The sequence below is a fragment of the Capsicum annuum genome, chromosome 8 (genome assembly GCF_002878395.1).
Source record: "Capsicum annuum cultivar UCD-10X-F1 chromosome 8, UCD10Xv1.1, whole genome shotgun sequence".
NCBI lineage: Eukaryota > Viridiplantae > Streptophyta > Magnoliopsida > Solanales > Solanaceae > Capsicum > Capsicum annuum.
In genome coordinates this window covers 53,164,761-53,186,794 of record NC_061118.1, presented here as the reverse complement: position 1 = coordinate 53,186,794, position 22,034 = coordinate 53,164,761, and positions in this window count along the sequence as shown.

Sequence of the window (22,034 nt, the reverse complement as noted above, 5' to 3'; positions counted from 1 at the left end):
TCTAAGTTAGAATCTTTAACCCAAACCAAATGATAGAGACACCCTTGGAGATTAATCTTCGAGAACTAAGATATGATATGAACCTTCCTTAGGATCTAAGGAACCACCCTCTCATTCAATAGCTGGCTCATTAGGGAAATTTAAAGACAACCTTATAGGTTCGACAGTCTAGGGAAGCATAGCACGAGTGCAAAAAATCCATTCCCAATATGACATCGAAATCAACCAAGTCTAATCTAAATAGATCCACCAAAGTCTCTTAACCATCCACAGACACCACGCAACCCCTATAGACTCTTCTAGCCACCACGGAGTTACCAACCAGGGTAAAAACATAAAAGGATTCCAAAATATACATGGGACCAAAACCAAAATACACAGCCACAAATGGGGTCACATAAGAAAGAGTGATCCCCGAGTCAAGTAAACCATAAACATCATGGGAACATACCAGTAATGACATCAGGCGATGCCTCAGACTCCTGACGAGTAGTGAAAGCATATAGTCAGTTTTGACCAATTCCAAAACTAGATGGTACACCTTTGTTGTCGAAGCTGATAAAGATGCAACAAGAACCTTTTTTGCCGCAAAGGCAACCTTACTAATAGGAAAGCTTTTAAGCATATACCCTGGCTGAACATAGTTAAAGAATTTGTCCTTTTACTCATCACAGAAACCCTAATGCAATCGACCATAAAATCTACAAGAAGTATATAATAGAGCTGATTAGGCCCCACTAGCCTGAGATTGGGCACCCTGTTCCCTGTAATTGCCACCACTATAAAAATGCCTATCGCCCGATGGCTTTGGGTAGGGAGCACTAGCCATCGAGTAAGACCCAAAATTGCCCCACATTTTTTTGGACCACTTCCCATCTTTCCTACCACTCTGTTGTTAACCTCCACCCTGATTAGAAAATCTAAGCTTTTTATTCTACCTCTCTTCAATTTTACCCTACATCTTCTTCTATTTCTCAACCTACTGCATCTACATAACCAATCTGGAGATGTCCATATCCTTGTTCAATAAGGCAGCCTTTCTCTCCAAAATCAAGTCTCAGGATGACCCGAAAGTGAACTTTTATCATTCTAGCCCTCATGCTAGAAACCAACTCTGGAGCATCCCACAATAACTGGTGAAACTTTAAGGCATAATCCTTGACTAACACCATGCCTTGTTTAAATATAACAAAATCTTCTGTCTTTACCTCCCTCAACTCCTGAGAAAAGAAGCTGTACAGAAAAACACTAGAGAAATCATCCCATAGGGCTGATTCTGCATCGTCACCCCTAGATTGTTCAAATTCCTTATACCATTGGTAGTCTATATCTTTTAGTTGGTAGGAAGCAAATTCCACACCCTTGATATTAGTAGCATGCATAACAAAAAATATCTTTTCCATCTCATCAATAAAACCTTGAGGATCCTCCTCAACCTAACACCAGTAAACACAGAAGGGATCAACCTCATAAACTGTCCAACCCATGTGGCCTTAGAAGATAAAGTAACAAGAATACCACACTCAGCCTAGGATTCTACCAACTGAGCCAACATATGGATAGACTGATAAAACTCAGTATTTGTCACGTCTGCCTGAGAAGATCGAGAAGGCCTGAAGGGGACCATAATGCACCATGGAAACACAACTCTTTTGATACTTAAAAAAAGATTTTATGTTTGTATTGAGGTTGTTTTAGTAGATATAAGGTGGTTTTGTGCTTGTTACAGGTGAAATCGGTCAGTAATCATTTTGGAATAAAACTGGAAGAAAAAAACCAATAAAATATAAAGTCTATAGATCATATGAGTCACCTTACTAGTTGTAAACATATCATACAGCTAGTAGGTTGACTCATAAGCATAACAGTGACAAAAGCCAAAAACAGAAGTTAAGTAAAGAGAAGATATGATTTAAGCATATGGGTCATAAGATGAGGATACGAGTCTAGCGAAGCAGTCGTCAAGAGAATAGAAACTAAAGTTAGATGCAGAGTTGAAGTCTCAAAGAAAGATGAGTCAGAAGTCTAAGTACGACTCAGATGATCAAACCATAAGCTAACCAGTGTCCAAAGTAAGGAAAGAGCAAGTCCAGGTGATTACGAGTAAAGACCACAAGTTGCATGGTCAAGGTACAACTTAGAAGCATGAGTCGTAACAAGAATAGAAAGTTGAAGCCTCAAAGATCAGACACTAGAGAACATACAAGAGGCATTGTACGACTCATAAGAAGACTTTACGAGCGAACGAGTGTGTCATACCTTGTGTCGACATAACTTTTCCTATATTGTTTTAATTAGGATTTTTGGGTTATTTTTAGATACTATAAATATGCTAGGGTTAATATTTTATTAGGTTACATTCTTTGACATTCTCTTACGTTCCTTAACATTATTTTACATACTTTACATTGTTCTTGAGATTTTTGGGTTATTATTCAATAGAATATTTTGGATTTTATTCATCTCAGTATTATGCAATTAATTACATTCTTACTTTATTGATTATCATGGATGGTTGCATGAACATGAGCGGCTAACTTCCCTGACTTGGATTGTGGGAACCCTAGCAGATTAACTATGTAAGGAAAGTGGGTGATTAATCTATTCTAAAGTAGTTGCAAGTAATTTTATCTTCTTAATAATAATTGACCTTACAACTACTGTAGAAGCTTAAGGATTGCTTGTATTCAATAATGTCCTCACATGGGAGTTTGAAATTAGGAAAAGAGGATTAAAACAGAAATTTGAGATTCACATCTATCTTATTACACCACAAGCTCATCTAATAAACTCGAAACTCAAAAGGTGAGAGTTAAACTGAAGTTATAGACAAGGAACAATAAGGCAACGCCCTGAGACTCACAAGGTAAAGGATGAGATTTTTTAATATGTTCACAATACTAATAATAATATATATTTTGTCGATTTTACATGCAGAGCAGCAGAATGGGTGGGTTGAACACGAGAAATTTATGGAGTTGAGAAGCCAGGGGGAGCACAACACTAGTTTCGTCATCTAATGTCTACAACTCAAAATATTCAAGATTTGATTACTACTTATTGATTGCTTATAAAATCTCACATTTACTTTCTTTGACTGCTCATGAGTTTCATAAAAGTTAAGCAATTGTCAACATTTTCCCTATGGGTTCGACCCCAACCTAGTTGGGTTACTATATTTGGCATCGATCACAGCATACTTCTTTAGATGTTAGTTTTGGGTGATATCAGACCAGTGGAACTCCAGGAGGGAAATCGGGAAATGGACCCCTAAACTGGGTTTGGACCTCATAAGCAGAGTGCTTTCTATTAGCATTAACCCCCAGTCCGATAGAGGAGTTTCCATGAGCTTCAGATTGTCTGGGAAGCATGATCTGAAAAGCGAACAAACAGAAATTAGAGAAGATTTTAGGACCTTAGACTCTACAGCTCAAAAATAAAACACAAGAAAGAGAATCATTCCTAAATGTCTCATAGCCTCTCCCTTAAGAGTGGGGCACACAACACATCCTTAAGACATACTCTACTCAACACGACTTTGTGGACTCCCAATTGATAATGAACCTAGACTCTGATACCAATCTGACATGACCTGAACCAATGCCTAGTTATGTTGGGTATCTCCAGTCCAACCAGGATCAGAGACCACCCTCGATACCTTAACATTAACAGCTCTGCGCCCTATATCGGATGAATTCCAAACATATAACAAAATAAAACAATAATAATCTGAAGATGGTAAAGTAAGCCTATAATCATAACCAAATAATCACAACCAAGTATCCAACCAATACCAGTCTCAATGCTAATACCAATACCAATACTAACACTAATACCGATACCACCCACTCCTACAGTAGTCAAATAAAGCCTCAAAGCAGAATCAAGAAATATTCGGGGGAAATGCCCCTGATCATAGCCAAAACCAAAACCAAAGAAATAACAATAATGAAAAGAAGTCCTTAACACGAAATGGGATCTTTCGGAGTATGAAAGCTCACCACATCAATCCCACTCAAAAGTTGCCACCGGATATAAGTCACTAAACAAGAGGAATGGTAGTATGGATGGCTTCTAGATCGTGTAGAGATACAGCACTAGAAGACGATTAGTGGGGTAAATGCTATCATGTAACTCAGTGATGTAGCATGGAAACATGATACTTTTGATAGTTAAAGCTACGAATTTCTACATAAACTTAAGGTATTTTATTAGATACAATGCACTTTGGTGTATGTTGCAGGTAAAATAGGTCTACAATAGAGTTTGAATGAAAAAGAGAAGAAAAATATTTGAAAAATACCAAAACTGATCAAGATGCAAATCAGCTCACGAGTCATATACTCAACATACAACTCATAGGAGGAATCATACCCATAACAGAAGCAAACACAAACATAAAATATTAAGTGAGAAAAAGATATGAGTCATAAGATGAGTATACGAGTTGTGTCAAATAATCATAAGTATTCCAGAATCAAGGATCCAAACAAAAGACCAAGTGAAGAAAATATATGACTTGTCCATACGAGTCGTATACTAAGGATACGATATGAACAAAGCAGTTATGACTATAATAGAACCTAAGTTGTTGTTCAAAGATTGAAAGTGTCAGAAGCATACGAGTCAAAATTTTGAGTATGACTCATATAAGGATGTCGTATATAAACCAATATTCAAGACTTAGGAGGACAAAAGTCCTAGGTGGATACAAATGGAGGACATGAGTCATAAACTCAGGTACAACTTATAAGATGAAGTCGTAAGCTGAATAAAAAGTTGAAGTCGTTTGAAGATCAAACACTAGAATAAATAGATAAGGCAGGGTACGATCGTATGAGGCTGATATGAGTAAAGACCGAGTCGTACCGACTACCGACTTAACTTTACTTTTCCTATTTTTATTAAGATTTTAAGGTTATTTTGAGATGCTATATATACCCTAGGGTTAATCTTTTATTAGGTTGCACTCTTGAACGTTCTTTTATATTCTTTCACATATTATTACAATACTTTCACAATTGTTCTTGAGATTTTAGGGTTTATTCTTGTTTAATTGATTTTATGTGGTCTTCATTGATAATCACGATTTCTTGCAAAAACATGAGCGACTAATCTACTTTACTAGGGTTGTCGGAACACTGGTGAATTAGCTAGTAGAGAAAGTGTGAGATTCAACTGTTCTAGGGTTTTTGCATGTATCTTAATCTTATTCGTGATAATTAATCTCAAGTATCTGCAGTAACTTGAGATAACCTGTATTCGCATTCATCTCTATAAGGGAGCTTGTAATTGAGAAAAGAAAATTAAGATAGTGATTAGGGATTCACGTCAACCTTTTAGTTCACATCATATCATCTAATCACTTAATCCTACCCAGTGATAGTGAACTAATGTCGTAGTAAGGGGCAATAAGGTAACCCGATAAAGGGTGAAATTTACCTTTACTCGATGTTTGATAATCCTATCTTGTAGACTTTGCATGTAGAATAATAGAACAGTTGGGTTGACCACGAGAAATTTATGGAGTTGAGAAGCCAGGGGGAACACAAACCTAGTGTTTGTCTATTATTGATTAAAACTTACAAGTACTCAAGATTTGATTACTACTTACAATTGATACTACAAATCCCCTCACTTATTTCCTGTACATCTCGTGGATTACATCAAGATAAGAAACTGTTCATGTTTTCCCTATGGGATCAACCCCAACCTAGTTGGGTTATTATATTTGCAATCGACCATATTATACTTCTAATTGGAGTGTAGTTTTGGGTGACATTAAATTTTGGAACAATTATCGGGGAAAATAGTTTGAGTAGTGAATTGAAATAGTAAAGTTCATAGGTTTTTAGTTTCTATTTTTGATTTGGCATATGCCGGTGTATTCCAAGTACTAGGAGTAGAGTTAATCCCTTACTCTCTTTTAATCCAGAACCAGAGAGAATCTTTTAAACGCCGAGAAGGATGTTAGGATAAGTTTGTGAAGGGGTTCAAGATCCACCACCAGTGGATTTGAATACAAAACTCCCATGTGTTTCTTTAGATCCATAGAATATTGCAGCCTTATAGACACAACAACTGTTAGAGCGAGAACATAGAGAAACCAAAGAGGCCAGACTTGCTGCAGAGGCAAATGTAGCACAGCAAGATGGACTAGTAATGCCGAGATAGGTTATTAATCAATGATTTCAGAGAGGTAGAGCTCCATTTATTCTGGCATATCAACACCTAGACCCATACGAGGAAGATGATGAAGATCTGGGTTATGTTGAGCCTACAAAGTCTGGAGCTAATGTTCCTCCTACCTTAGCCCTAATGTGACGCTTGATATCACTAGTGCTATGATTCAATTATTGAATATGAAGGGTTTATTTCCGGGTGCAGCTAAGGATGATGCAAACTTGCACCTTAAAAATTTTCTCGGGATATTCATAAATTATAATATTCCAAGGGTTAATTGGGAAGCATTAAGATTAAGGTTGTTCTCATTCTCTTTGATAGGTGAAGCATCACAATGGTTAGGGGAACTTCCAAGAGGATCTATCACTACTTGGCATGAGTTGAATACATAGCTTCTGAGCAAATTCTTTCCTCTTGCATAGATGTTACAGTTAAAGGATGAAATTTACAATTTCAGAAAGTTACCTCTGAAGTCTATGTATGAGGCATGGTTTTGTTTCAAGAAGAAGCTAAGCATGATACCAAATCACAGAATTAGAGGATCTAACTTGTTTGAGATCTTTTATAGATCATTGAATGATATTTTAAGAGCTATGATAGATACTATTTTGGGGGGAATATTTATGCATCTTCACTGGCATGCTACACAGGAAATACTAGATAATATTGCGGTAGCCAATAGAGGATGGCATACTATAGATTCAGAATATGGTGGTGGCACAAAAGCTATTAGAGTAACAAATACTAATGGAGCAACAAATTACATAGTAGCACAAAAGGTTGCACAGCTCCGTACAGATATTAGGCTGCTTAAAAAATAATTTACATCAATGAGCACTGAGAAGGTAAATGCAGTTGTGGCATAGAGGTCTACTTATAAACCATTCAAGATTGAATCTAAAGAAGAGGCAAAGTATCTTGATCGTAGATTGGCGGATTTTCGAGCCCAAGGGCAAGGGAATCAAGGTCGGAACTATTATAATGACAGCTATAGAGATAGGAGTAGAGACAGAGATGGTAATTAGTGGCGTAAAGATGACTATAAGGAGAAGAGTGACAAATATATTCCACCAGGTAGTCGAGATACAGAGTCCAGAATGGAGGCTCTTTTGTATAAGCTAGTAAAAGGTCAAGAAAGTTAACAGAACTACCTAAAGGATATAAAAGTTGATCTATCAGGATTGAACCAAAAACTGGAGTCACATGCTACAGCAATCAAGAAATTGAAGCAGTAATTTGGTCAGATATCAGCCATAGTGAATGAGAGCAACCTGGATTGGTAAGGTTACTTTAGACCCACCTGTACCCATAGCTGAGGAGAAGAAGAGTGAGGATTATCTAGTTGATATTAGGAGTAGCAGCAAGCAAAATAGAAGAGAAGGAAAGGTTACAGAGCCTACGTTGAATCCCATTCCAATACCCCTTCTTCCCTATCCATAAAGATTAAGAAATAAACAAGTAGAAGGTAAGTATCAAAAATTTTTGTCTATGTTATAAGAGTTAACTGTCTACATACCTCTTGTGGAGGCATTAGAGCAGATATCAGGATATACAAAATTCATAAAGGATTTGATCACCAAGAAAAGGTCTGCCAGCTATGAGCCAGTCGATAACATTCATCATTGTATTGTTGTATTTACTTACTCATTGGTAGAGAAGAAGGTCAACCCTACGCTTTTACAATACCTTACACTATTGGGTTTTTGAACTTCACTCGAGCATTATATGACTTGGGGGCTAGCATCAACCTCATTTACTTTGATGTATTCAAATATTTGGGGTTGGGAGCTCCCAGACCAACTACCATGAGATTAGTGATGGCTGACAGAATAATGAAGAAGCCAATTGGAATCCTTTATGATGTTTTGGTAAAAGTGTCTTCTTTTATATTTCCTATTGAATTTGTTATATTAGATTATGATGTGGAGTCCCAGGTCCCAATTATTTTGAGAAGACCATTTTTGGCTACAGGTAGGATGTTGATTGATCAAGAGAAAGGACTTCTAATGGTCTGACTCAATTATGAACAGGTGACATTCAACGTATGCAAATTTATAATGCAGCCTGACAAATTGAGAGTAGTATCTATGATTGATATATATGATAAGGAGAAAAATTCATTCCATGTTATTGACACAATTACTCTGTGTGATGATGGTTCTGATATGGTTGTTCCCTTTGAAGAGAGACTAGGTGCTGAAGCTCTGGCAGCTGTGATCATGGATTTTGACTCAAAAGGTATCGAGGAGTATGAGGAGTTAGTAACTGCACTGCATGGAAGTGGTTATAATTTTGTTCCAAAGAAGCTTTATTTAGACTTAAAAAATAGAACTACTCTACCTGTTTTCCCATCCATTGAGGAACCACCGGTGTTAGAGTTGAATGCTCTTCCATCATACTTGCGATATACATTTTTAGGGGCCAATAATACTTTATCATTTATTATTATAGCTGATCAAGATAGGTAGAAGTAGAAGCATTATTTTCAATATTACAGAGATTCCAGAGGGCCATTGGATGGTCCATTGCAGACATTGTAGGTATTCCACCTGGTTTGTGTACTCATAAAATACAACTTGAACAGAATTGTGCTCCATCTATAGAATATGAGTGATGACTCAAGCCTCCTATGTAGGAGGTGGTGAAGAAATAAATAATTAATTGGTTGGATGTTGGTATAGTGCATCTCATTGCTGATAGCAAGTGGGTTAGTCTAGTACAACGTATTTCAAAGAAAGGTGAAATTACTGAGGTGCCTAATAATAAGAATAAGCTAGTGCCTATGAGGCTAATCATTAGATGGAGAGTGTGCACAGATTATAAAAAATTAAATGCATGGACTCAGAAGGATCATTTTCCTATGCCATTCATGGATCGGATGCTAGACAAGAAGGCAAAGAATGGTGTTGTTTATTGATGAATACTCAGGCTACAATCAGATCATTATTGCACCTGAGGACCAAGAGAAGACTACGTTTACATATCCTTATGGGACTTTTTCATTCAAGCAAATTCAATTTGGTCTAACCAACGCTCCAGCCATATTTCAGAGATGAATGATGTCAATTTTCTTGGGAAAACACAAGCTTAACACGTCTTTCTTTATCTTTTGCATATCTGAATGTCTTTATCGAGTCATATGGTCGAATACACCACTTGAAGTGTTCATGGATGATTTTTTATTTGTTGGTGATTCTTTTGAAGATTGCCTAAAGCATTTGAAAAATGCTCTCCAAAGGTATGAAGAATGCAACTTGGTACGTAATTAGGAAAAGTGTCATTTCATGGTCAAAGAAACAATTATGCTTAGGCACAAGATTTAAAAGAGAGGAAAGAGGTTGATCGATCAAAGATTGAGTTGATTGAAAAATTACCTTACCCAATTTCTATGAAAGGAATTTGGAGTTTACTTGGACATGTAGGTTCTTAGACCTGCAGGTTTTTATTGGCTATTTATAAAGGACTTCTAGAAGATTGCTAATCCTTTGTGCAAGCTTCTTGATAAAGAGGTAAAATTTAATTTTGATGATGCATGTAATAAACCTTTTGAAAGCCTAAAAGAGAAGTTAGTGACTACTTCAATCATTGTGTCTCCCGATTGGTTCTTCACCGTTCAAGATTATGAGTGACGCGAGTGGTTTGGACTTAGGGGTTGTACTAGGCCATGGAAAGAAAAATCCTTTATCCAATCTACTATGCTAGTAAGGCACTAAATCCTGCTCAAAAGAACTATAACGCGATGGATCAAGAGTTATATGTAGTGGTTTCTGTCTTTGAATAGTTTAGATCTTACTTGATTGGGGCAAAGGTAATTGTTCATACTGATCATGTAGCATTGTTATACTTAATGGCTAAAAAAGATGCAAATCCTAGGCTTATTCGGTGGGTGCTGTTGTTGCAAGAATTTGACTTTGAGGTGAAGGACAGAAAAGGTATAAAAAATTAAGTTGCAAATCACTTCTCTAGACTAGAGGAGGAAGCTATACAGAAGGTTGCTACTAGGTTAAAGATTGATGATAGTTTTCCAGATGAGCAGATATTAGCAGCTTCCCAAGATCTAATTCCATGGTTTGCAAACTATGCAAATAACTTAGCCAATGATCTAATCCCAAAAGACCTTTCATATCAGCAAAGGAAAAATTTCATGCATTAGGTAAGAAAAATTTTCTGGGATGGACCATACTTATTTAAAATTTGTGCAGATGGAATCATTCATAAAGGCATACCTAGGGTGGAGATGATGAGCAAAATTGAAGCATGTCATTCATCGCCAGTTGGGGTCATCATAGAGGAGCCCACACACATTACAAAATCCTGCAATACAGCTACTATTGGCCAACCATATACAAAGACGCTCAAGATTTTGCATCTGCTTATGATCAATGTCAGCGACAAGGTTCTATTTCTAGAAGGCATGAACTACCTATGACCCCTATTTTAGAATTAGAAGTGTTTGATATATGGAGCATAGATTTTATTGGACCTTTCATGAGTTTGTATAGCATGAAATACATACTTGTGGTTGTAGACTATGTGTCAAAATGGGTGGAAGCAATTGCACTTCCCAATAATAAAGCTCGTAATGTCACTACATTTTGAGAAAGAATATTTTTTCTTGATTTTGTATTCCACATGCCATTATTAGTTATGGTGGGTCACATTTCTGTAACTACCTATTCAAAATTCTTCTTAAAAAATATGGAGTAAACCATAGGGTGGCAACACCCTATCATCCGCAAACTAGAGGATAGGTCAAAGTATCTAATAGATAAATCAAGTCCATACTAGTGAAGACTATGAATGACAATAGGACTGATTGGGAAAGAAAGTTAGATAATGCATTATGGGCTTACCGTACAGCTTACAAAAACCACGATAGGTGTTTCACCTTATCAGCTTTTGTATGGAAAAGCTTTCCATTTACTAATTGAGCTTGAACATAAACCGTTATGAGAATTAAATAAGTTGAATCTAGAGTGGAAGGATATAGCAAAGTCAAGGTTGATTAGCATCAATGATTTGGATGAATTTTGGCTTCGGGCGTATGAAAGTTCAGCACTTTACAAGGAAAAGATGAAGTTGCATCACGACCATAAGATTGAGAAGAGGGTATTTGTAAAAAGTAACCAATTACTACTATATAATTCCAAGCTTCATTTGTTTCCAGGTAAGCTAAGGTCAAGGTGGCATAGTCTGTTCACAGTTATTAGAGTTTATCCCTATGGTGCTTTAGAACTAAAGAAGGATGGTGATCTCTCATTCAAGGTAAACGGACAAAGAGTGAAGCACTATATGGGAAACTCTAAAGAAGTAAATGAGGTAGCTGAAATTAACCTTGGTGAAGTATAAGTAACCAAGGCAAATACGTTGTGCCACAACGTTAAATCAAGCGTTGCATGGGAGGAAACCCATAGGCTAGTTGGAGAAATATGAGTACCCAACTTGGCCACATCATTCTGTGATGTTAAATCAAGCGCTTCGTGGGAGGAAACCTATGTTTTTATACTTATTTCATTAGAAGGTAATATGTTTGTTCAATGTGTAGCACTAAGGAATGAAGAAAAAATCCAGAGAAGGTGAAAAGTAGTCATACAAACTCTTTACAAGTCGTATCTATATGGTACGACTCATGAATAGGAGCCGTATTGACCTGCAACAAAATTAGAATAATGCAAAAGTTTTTGGAATGGATACAATTCTTAGAATGAGTCATACCCTCAAGGTATGATTTATCATCTTGAGTCGTACCCACTCCAGAAACCTAGGAAAGTCCCAGGGCTATACGAGTCAAAGAATATACTCATAAGCTTGGGTATGAGTCATATGAACAACACATACCCATGCATACTAGGAAAAATCTCGGGTTGACCCGGACCAATTATTTGACTTATAAAAAAGGCACCCGATTGAACTACTCATACCTATTCCCTTTTTTGAACAAATTTCAAACTTCAATCCACAAAAACAAAGTGTTTTCAACTTGATTTAGCTACCAACACCTTCAAATCTTTCAATTTTTTAGAATTAAACTCGAATTTGGAAAGTAATAAGATTCAAAAACAAGAACACAATATTCTCAGTCTACCAAGTAAGTCCTTCAGCACTATTATCTCTACTTTTGAGGTGAAATAACGTAGTACTTGCTGCTAGGAACTTAATTTGAGTAAGTTGTAGACAATTATCGAAATTGTCGGTACCCTAGTTGTGTTATTTTTGTGGAAAATAAGAACTTGGGGAAGAACTATGGTTGGAAATGGATTTGATATAAATGTGTGGATTAAAATGATTGAAATAGTTTAAAATAGTTGTGGGTACTTTAGGAAATTGAATCGGATTCAAACTTTAAAGTTAGACTTCTATGTTGCAGTGGATACAAGACCTCTTACGACTCATACCCAACGGTACGGGAGTCATAATGGGACTCTTACCCACTGAAAACAGGGAAGTTTAACAAATTTAAAGTTCTGGAATAGATATAACTCGAACATACGAATCGTATCCAGACCATACGAATCATACACTCTTATCATATTCACTTGGGAAAACTTAAATTAGAACAAATGTTTCAAATTATTTATAACTATTGGTAACGAGTCGTACCTTACCGGTTCAACTGGTTAGAAGAAGTCATAAGCTGACCAGTGGAAAAAGGTCATACACTAAACAAGATACAACTCGGTTATATGAGTCATACCCAGTTGGTACAACCAGTACCCACCACTCATACCCGACTCAGAACAAGCACATTGAACTTTACTTAGTTACTAATAATGGTGTGTTTGCAGGAACCATGCCTCCAAATAAAGCTTTCTCATCCAAGAAAGTAGGACATAAGGACAATAAGCAAGCACCAGAGGCCAGTGCAGAATTTTGTGACTCTGAGTATGAGATCTTATCCAAAAGCAGTGGGGAAATATATGATGGAACCTCCAAAAAGAAAGTTGCATAAAAGGGAAAGGTAGCTGCAAAGGCTAAGGGGAATAAGGTAGTTCCCTAGGACTCCGAATCACCCCCAAAGGTCCCATAAAGGAAGAATCCTACTACATAGCCTTCCCACATACCTCAACCACCTTCTGACAATGATAATACTAATGATGATGAAGATAATGATGATGAGGCTGAATCCAATTTGGAAGAGGTAAATTCGGAGATACTAAATATACGGGAGATGTGAATGAAGTACCTCTAATATCTTAATAGGACCCCTCACTTTCTCTTACCATTGCCCCAGTTCCCATTGTTGAATAATGAGGGTACCCTAAAATACAGGATACATTCAACAGTGGGTTGTTCAGGCTTTCAAGTTTCAAGAATAAAATGGTGATGTATTTGGAGAGAAGGACCACCATAGGGATGTCAGAATTGCCTAGATTTGAGGAGAGATTTAGATAGTATGGGTTTGGTTGGATTACACAGGAATCGGGAAAATATAGTGAAATACTGGTCCATGAATTTTATGCCACATACAAAGGAGAACTTCAGAGATAATATCCATAAAGTCAATTGTGGAAGGGTGGTGATCCGCTTGAGTACCTAATGATTTAAGGAGTTTGGGTAAATATCTCTTCTTATACCATTGGGAGATTTTTATATGGACCAGAGTACCACCCTACGTCAACACAGAAGAGATGGATTATTAGATAGAAAAAATGATAAAAGTTACACAGAGGTCGTTGGGTTTGGATAACAAGATAGTGATATTTAGATGGATTAAGGAGTGGATTACTACAAATGGAGAAAATAAAATTTGGGTAGTGGGAGGCCCTCGGGTGTTCGCCCAAAAGATTAAGAACAGTACCCTCAACTTTAAGGGAAAAGCATGGTGGATGCTGGCTTGGCACAAGCTGTGACCTACTATAGGAGATAACATATTGAGACCAGTCTGAGAATCCATGATAGTCAATTTCATAGCTGGTTATGAGTTTGATGTTAGTGAGTTCTTGTCTTGGGAACTACGAGATAGGGAAATAGGGGGTCAAAAGGCATTGTTGGCCTACCCCTACATGATTACACAGATTTGTATGGCTATAGGAGTACTATAAATCCTTGGGATTGATGAGATGATCTAGGCTCGATGAACGTTTGACATTGGCCTAATTAGAGATGTGGCCAACCCTTTGGCCCTATCGATGAGGTAGGCGGCAGATATGTTTTCAGGCATATTCCTGCAAGACAATTAGACTAACACCCCTGCTACAGTTGTGGCTACTGAGGTAGAGTCATAGATAGAAGGTGCACCTATAGATGCAGTGGGTACTTCTAGTGCCCCACCACCAGTCCAATCCATGTCGCCAAGACCTCAATTTATGCCTCCTGGTATTGTGTTTATTTCTCAAGCCCTTTGGACAGATGTTATAATAAGGCTAGATATATTAGAGGCTAAAATGGGTCATATGGAGGGTGTTATGCAACCATGGATTAACTCTCAGCTTGAGCTGCAGGATAGGCGAGTCCAGACCAGATTAGATGCTTTTGATTCGAGGATGACACAACAATTGAGAAACAAACAGATGCTAATATTATAGAGCTGAAGACAATATGGCAGAGATTAATAAGATGGTGCATGAGATATTGGATAGATCGATGATTCCAGAATCGATGGTTAAGACAGTGATATCACTGTCCATAAACTGAATATTTAGGCCATACCAGAGTAGAGAATTGAGGAGACGAAGAAAGAAAGAAAAGAGAAGAAGAAAAAGAGGAAAGAAGATTGAGCAATTGAGAAGAAGGCCCATGCTGAGAGTATTCAGGATGAGCGGGACCGTGAGACAAGGGTCCACGAGATAGCCAAGGGAGCTGACGGATTGAGAGCTCCAGTTGTTGATGTTGTAGGGGTTGATGTTGTTCCCCCATCTACTGTTGATTTAGTTCTGGTTGATGGGATGATTGCTGATAAGAGTAGGACCCGATCTGTGGGCCCACATGCTGATATTGTAGAGTCGGTGCCTTGAGCTCCAAGGTATGACCTTTATCCTTACTTTATTTTAATTTTTATAGCACTAGGGATAGTGCAACAATTTTTAGTTGGGGGTGGGGTTATTTCAAAAAAAAATAGAAGTAGTTGAAAAGAAAGATGTAGCCAAAAAATTGAAAGTCTGTTATGACTTGCAGATTTGATGCAGGCAGCTGAGATAGGGAGTAGATCAGCGCGCCTATGGCAGCGGACTATTTTTTATTATGATTTTTTTTTATGATTTTAAAAAATTTCAGTTGTATTGAAAGATTTTATTTTGATGTTTAATTCGTGATTGTTGAAACACTGTTGAATTGAAATGCTATTGAGGAAAGTTGTGTTTGAGTACCCTTCAAAAAAAATTATTTAAATAATTGTGTGATTGGTATACATGAGTGAGACTATTGTGAATTTTAAAATGCTATTAGGATTAGGGATAGGACAGTTAGGGACAAAACAGTTGTATAGTTGGATAACTAGTACTTAATAATATAGCCTTGTGAGATGTGCATGAAATATACTGAATTTCAGGTGTGTTGGAATCTAGAAATTGGTTGGTTGATTTTACCTAGGTCTAGGATATTTATGTAGGAGATGATCATAGGCCCTTTTTGTGTGAGTCCATTCAAGCCTAAAATGCCCTAACCGAATGAATGAATCCCCTTTGATCCAAATAGTTGAGCCTTCATAGACCAATTTTTCTTGTTACACCGATCACCTTCCCATTTACCTTACAATGAACCTATTTTGGCCAAGTTCCTCCTATGGACACTGTGCACTTTAACTCAGGCAAATCGGCTAAGTTAAGGGTGGCTATTATAGGGGTACGTGAGAGAAAATGAGTATGAAGAAAATGGGAAAAAGGAAAATAGTTGAAACTTGAGTAGGTGTGGTACAAAGAAAAGAAAGAAGAGTTGCAATGAAAATCAAAAGAAAAATAATAAGAAAAATAAGTTCTAGAAAACTACACCTAACCCAGGTAGAATATGCTTAAAAGAAAAAGGAAGACATAAGGGCAGAAATAAAAGAAGTGAAAAGTTAGTGGACCCCCAAGAAAGGCATAGTGTCCAGGAGGTGTAGTCACTAAATGAATCTCAAATGATATCATACCAGCCCACAACCTATTTTACAAACCAAATAAAGTCCTATAGTGATCTTACCGTGACTGTCTAAAAACTTAGGAAAAGAGCATAAGGGCAAGCCTATGGTATTCTGTATACACCAGTGGTACTTCTATGAGTGAGAAAATTATTTGTTATATCCCTGAATAGATTGATTTATCCAGAAAGAGAGTGAATGGGATTTCTTTGACTATGAGCGCACGTGGGTTATATTGCTAGGTTGCTAGAATGTTTGATAAATAAAATATATGTTTATGCCCAAGTGTTTATTGCTAATGTAATGCCATCATCAAATTCCCTCATGTTTCTACATGTGCTAAATTATTATATGCAACTGAGTTAGAAAATTAGAATTAAAGGGGAGAACAACAAGAATGAAATTAAATTCAAAATCACTGCCATGGGTTACTTGAGAACTTCTTGTTTAAGTATCGTCTCGATGCTAGAAAATATTCATTTGGTTTTATTTGCCTAGGGACATGCAAAAGTGTAAGTTGAAGGTGTTGATGTTGAATGGAAACACGATACTTTTGATGCTTAAAGCCATGAATTCCCACGTGAACTTAGGGTGTTTTGTTAGGTATGATACACTTTAGTGTATGTTACAGGTAAAATAGGTCAACAACAGTGTTTGAATGAAAAGACAAGAAAGGGATCTGAAAAAGACCAAAACTGATCAATATACGAATCAGCTCACGAGTCGTATACTCAACATATGACTCGTAGGAGGAATCATACACATAACAAAAGCAAACACTAGGATAAAATGTTAAGTGAGTAAAAGATATGACTCATGTATACGATTCATAAAATGAGTATATGAGTTGTGTCAAACAATCATAAGCATTTTAGAATTAAGGACCCAAAAAAAAGACCAAGTGAAGAAAAGATACGACTCATCCATACGAGCCGTATACTGAGGATACAATACATATAAAGAAGTCATGAGCATAACAAAACCTAAGCTACTATTCAATAATTGAAAGTGTCAGAAGTATATGAGTCGAAAGTCTGAGTAAAACTAGTATAGGGATGTCGTATATCAACCAGTGTTCAAGACTTAAAAGGACAAAAGTCCCAGGTGGACACAAATGGAGGACGTGAGTCATACACTCAAGTATAACTCATAATATGGAGTTTTAAGATGGACAAAAAGTTGAAGACGTGGAAAGATCAGACACTGGAACGGATACGACAAGGAAGGGTATGACTCATATGATGTTGATACGAGTAAAGACCGAGTCATACCGACTGCCGAAATAACTTTACCTTTCCCATTTTCATTAGGATTTTAAGGTTATTTTTAGATACTATAAATACCTTAGGGTTTATCTTTTATTAGGTTGCACTCTTGAACGTTCTTTTATACTCTTTCGCATATTATTACAATACTTTGACAATTGTTCTTGAGATTTTAGGGTTTATTGAATTAAAGACTTGGGAGTTTAATCATCTTATTCTTATGCAATTGATTTTATGTGTTCTTTATTGATAATCATGGTTTCTTGCAAAAACATGAGCGGCTAATCTCCTCAACTAGGGTTGTGGAAACTCTAGTGGATTAGCTACGTAGAGGAAGTGTGAGATTCAACTCTTCTAGGGTTTCTGCATGTATCTTAATCTTCTTTATGATAATTAATCTCAAGTATCTTCAGTAACTTGAGATAGCCTGTATTCGTATTTATCCCTGCAAGGGAGCTTGTGATTGGGAAAAGATGATTAGGACAGTGATTTGGGATTCACCTTTACCTTTTAGTTCCCATTATCTCATCTAATCACTTGATCCTACCTAGTGATAGTGGACTAAGGTTGTAGCAAAGGGAAACAAAGAGAAACCCTGAGACTTACCCGATAAAGGGTGAAATTTATCTTCCAGCTTACCTGGCGTTTGATAATACCTATCTTGTAGACCTTGCATGTAGAACAACAGAACAGTTGGGTTGACCAAGAGAAATTTATAGAGTTGAGAATGTAGGAGGAACACAAACCTAGTGTTCCTCTCTTATTGATTACAGCTCAAAAGTACTCAAAATTTGGCTACTACTTACCATTGAAACTACAAATCCCCTTATTTATTCCTATATTGCTCGTGGGTTACATCAATACAAGTAACTGTTCACGTTTTCCCTATAGGACCGAACCCAACCTAGTTGGGTTATTATATTTGCAATCAACCGCATTATACTTCTAATTGGAGTGTAGTTTTGGGCGACATCACTCAAGGATAAGGATAAGATAATGCCATCAATTCAAAACTAAGTCAAATAACCATATGCAGTCAAACAAATATGTATATATATATATATATATTGTCGGGATAGGGAACAAGGTTTAGCATGTAATTGAAACCTCAACCTGGGTCGTGTAGCTTGGCTGTCCTAAAATCACCCATGGGCTATATGGATTCAGCACCCCCTCCTAAAAAGGCCCCAGTGCGTGTTAGCCGTGCAACCAGAAAAAATAACCTGAGATGACTTGTACATCCCAAAAATATAAAGTGTGACTTTATGCACACGGTCACCAAGACCACCCACACATCGACAAACATGAGTTTCTAGTGTCGGTCCCCCCAGGACCTCCACCTTCCATGGATTTGCTACTCAACCTCCTTTTAAGCCCATATAAAATCATTTACACATTCTCAACCATTTACCAAGGAGTCTTTTAATTAGGCATTAACTATTGGTATCGTCATTCCAAAATTAAAGCTTGCAAGTCTATTACCTAATGCCACATGAACCATTAAACCAAATTAGACTCCACCATTTTCAAATTAAACCAAAATCATTTATAATCAAAGCATTACCATCAAGGCCTTTACAAAACCATATGAAACCAACCAAAACCAATTCATGTTCTTTAACCATTTATGCAATGCAAAGATTCCAAGAATAGTCAAACTATGTGACAAAATCATTCTTATTAACAACTTCACAAACACGTTGAGAGCATGTCATTACCAAAGCTAAAATTATCAAAATTAGGGCTCAACCATGATCCCTCAATTAAATCACCATTCCCATGCACCCACATGTGGAAACCATAACTAAAACATGAAAACCCATGATCAAATCATAAGAAACATTAATCAACCATGAACATCCAAAACCCCAACCTTTATTTCAAAACCATAACAATACCATGAAAACCATACATTAAAACATATGCTTAAGCAAAATAACAATTAGGGAAAACATCACATGCCTAAATTACAAAGATTCACGGAGAGAAATTAATCTTTAAGCCCTTAGATAACCACTTTGGAGAAACCCTAGCCAATGTTGCTTGAGAGGATTTTGAGAGAGTAAAGAGGATGTTTAATCTTGTAAAGTATGGAACAAATAACCAAAAAGTGTTAGAGGGACGTGGGGTCTTAAGGGTTTTAAGTGAGAAATGTCTAAAGTACCCCAGCTAAAAGCTATAAAAAGACCACAAGTGGTTATGAGTCGACCCCCCTTGACTCGTGACCACAACATACAACTCGTACCCTTGAGTCATCACCAAGACAGTGAGTTGGACACCCATACACTGTCCACCCTACGACTTCATGAACCCACTCATTACCAAACCATATTACTCATATGGTCTATTCGTATCCAAGATAGAACCAAAAGAGATTGGACACTGGACAACATACGACTCAACCCTACCACTCATAACCTATCCTCACGGATCTTAGTGAGCTACTCGTACTCAAAGCCAAGTCAAGTTACTAAGTTACTAATTTGGTTAAGTGATATAAGACTAGATATGAAAGCGGAAAACATAAAAATGAGGAGAAAATATGATAAACACAAAAATAAAAGAAAACACAAAAACAAGGGATAAAGGGGATACAGGATAGATAGATGGATAGACACAAATGATAAGAAAAAGAACAACTGAAAGATGTATCAAATCTAGCGACCTTTCTTAATATTACCAAGAGTATCTAAGTCTTACGTAGACCTCAAGGGAATTAGATTCCCTAGCAACCCATGTTTCTAAACAAGATATCAACACAAGCTAATCCAAGCTTGCAATTCACTCTCTAAGGAGCATTTATTCATATATCATCAAAGGTTGCTAATGAAATAACTAAGGCATCTATTTATAGTATTTTCCTCTGCATAAACTATCCTATTCCAAAAATAGCCCAAAAGTGGCTATTTTGGAAATAACCCACATGGGCTCTTCAAAGCATGCTCCAAGCTTCAAGAAATTATCCACACCTAGAATTGTGGGTTTAGGATCCTAAAAGGAGATGTTGTCTTGATCATGGCTTGGACCTCTTTGTATTTGCCTCCAAAGATGTAGTCAAGAGCTTTAAGGCTGATCCGAATCATATCATCCTCCACTTCTTAAAAAGGATTCATCCTCGAGTCCAAACCTTGCAAAACCAAAGAAAGGATAAATGAACACACCCTCCTCATGGCATGAGGGTTAGAGTTAGTAAAATCAATCATAACATCATGCCAAGGTTGCACATACTTAAAATATAACCAAGCATCAAAATGACCAATCAAGGGTGTATAACCCAAAAGTAAGAACTACTTGGCCATTTAAGAACTTTGAACAAAGGGGTATGTTAGAGTAACCATTGTAGTCAATCAACCACTCATGAAGATTCTCATGGGTTCCAAATATCAGTTAGCACCAAACCCCTCTATGACTCTCATTTTTTTTGGAGACCCTTCCCTTACACAACTTTGGTCCCTCAAGTAGATTAGAAATCTCCAAGAAAGACTCTCCGTCATAGGGATAAGTTCCAACACCCTAACCTATGGTTGGATTATCTCCTTGCCTATGCACCATGTGGTATAGAGAAGAACCACCATCTTTCAAATAATCACCGAGATCAAATGGGTAGAGTGTCCATAGATATGGGTTTAGGAAAAACTTCTCTCTCCCAAAATTACTACCAATACAATCATTTATACCCTTTATACTAGAATTATCATCAACAAAGGCAATTAGGGGGTCATTCTTATTCAATCGACCAACATTCTCAACATCACCATTCACCTGTAATCCTTTAAAAACTTCACAAGTATTCCCACATAATGGGATAGGTTCACACACAATTTGGTCCTCATGACTTCCACAAGAAAATATACTATCACTAGTCACATGGCCTCAACACTAGGTGGACACAAATCGATTTTGCTGGAAGAGTTAATTTTGTCATCATTAGGGTCAACTAGTGTATCCACGCTCACAAGTTGTACATTATCATCATGAAGTAAAGAGATATTAGGCTCACCTAAAGATAAACTATCATTCCTACTTAGTTGGATACCAGCCTCATTCAGTAGAGTACAAGAGTTAGCTTTTTTACCTTGATGTTCATTTAGAGCATGTCCACTCAAAGGAACTTGAAGATTTTATGGATTGGGAAGGGCGGAGGTAGGGAATATTAAACAATCTATCATGTTGTCCATCTTTCTTAAAAGGGGACTTTCCATGTTACCTATTCTACTATCCATAGCAATACGCTTCTCCATGATGGATGCTAACATAGCATTTGTGGTATTATTATCCATAGTATATGATGTTTCACCTTCTTGATCCATTGTACCTATTAAGAAATATTAAACAAAAACAACAAACAAGTTATGGTTATGAAAACAATCTCACAAGATCTCAAGGTTCACACCTTTAATTGTCACTCAATTAGCGTCACAAGTATTAATAGCTCGTTTGTACTCCAAGGAGATTACATCGAACCAATTGTGGCTTGAGGTCAGAATGGATTCTTGTTTGAAGGACTCAAATAACAAAATTATGTGCGTACT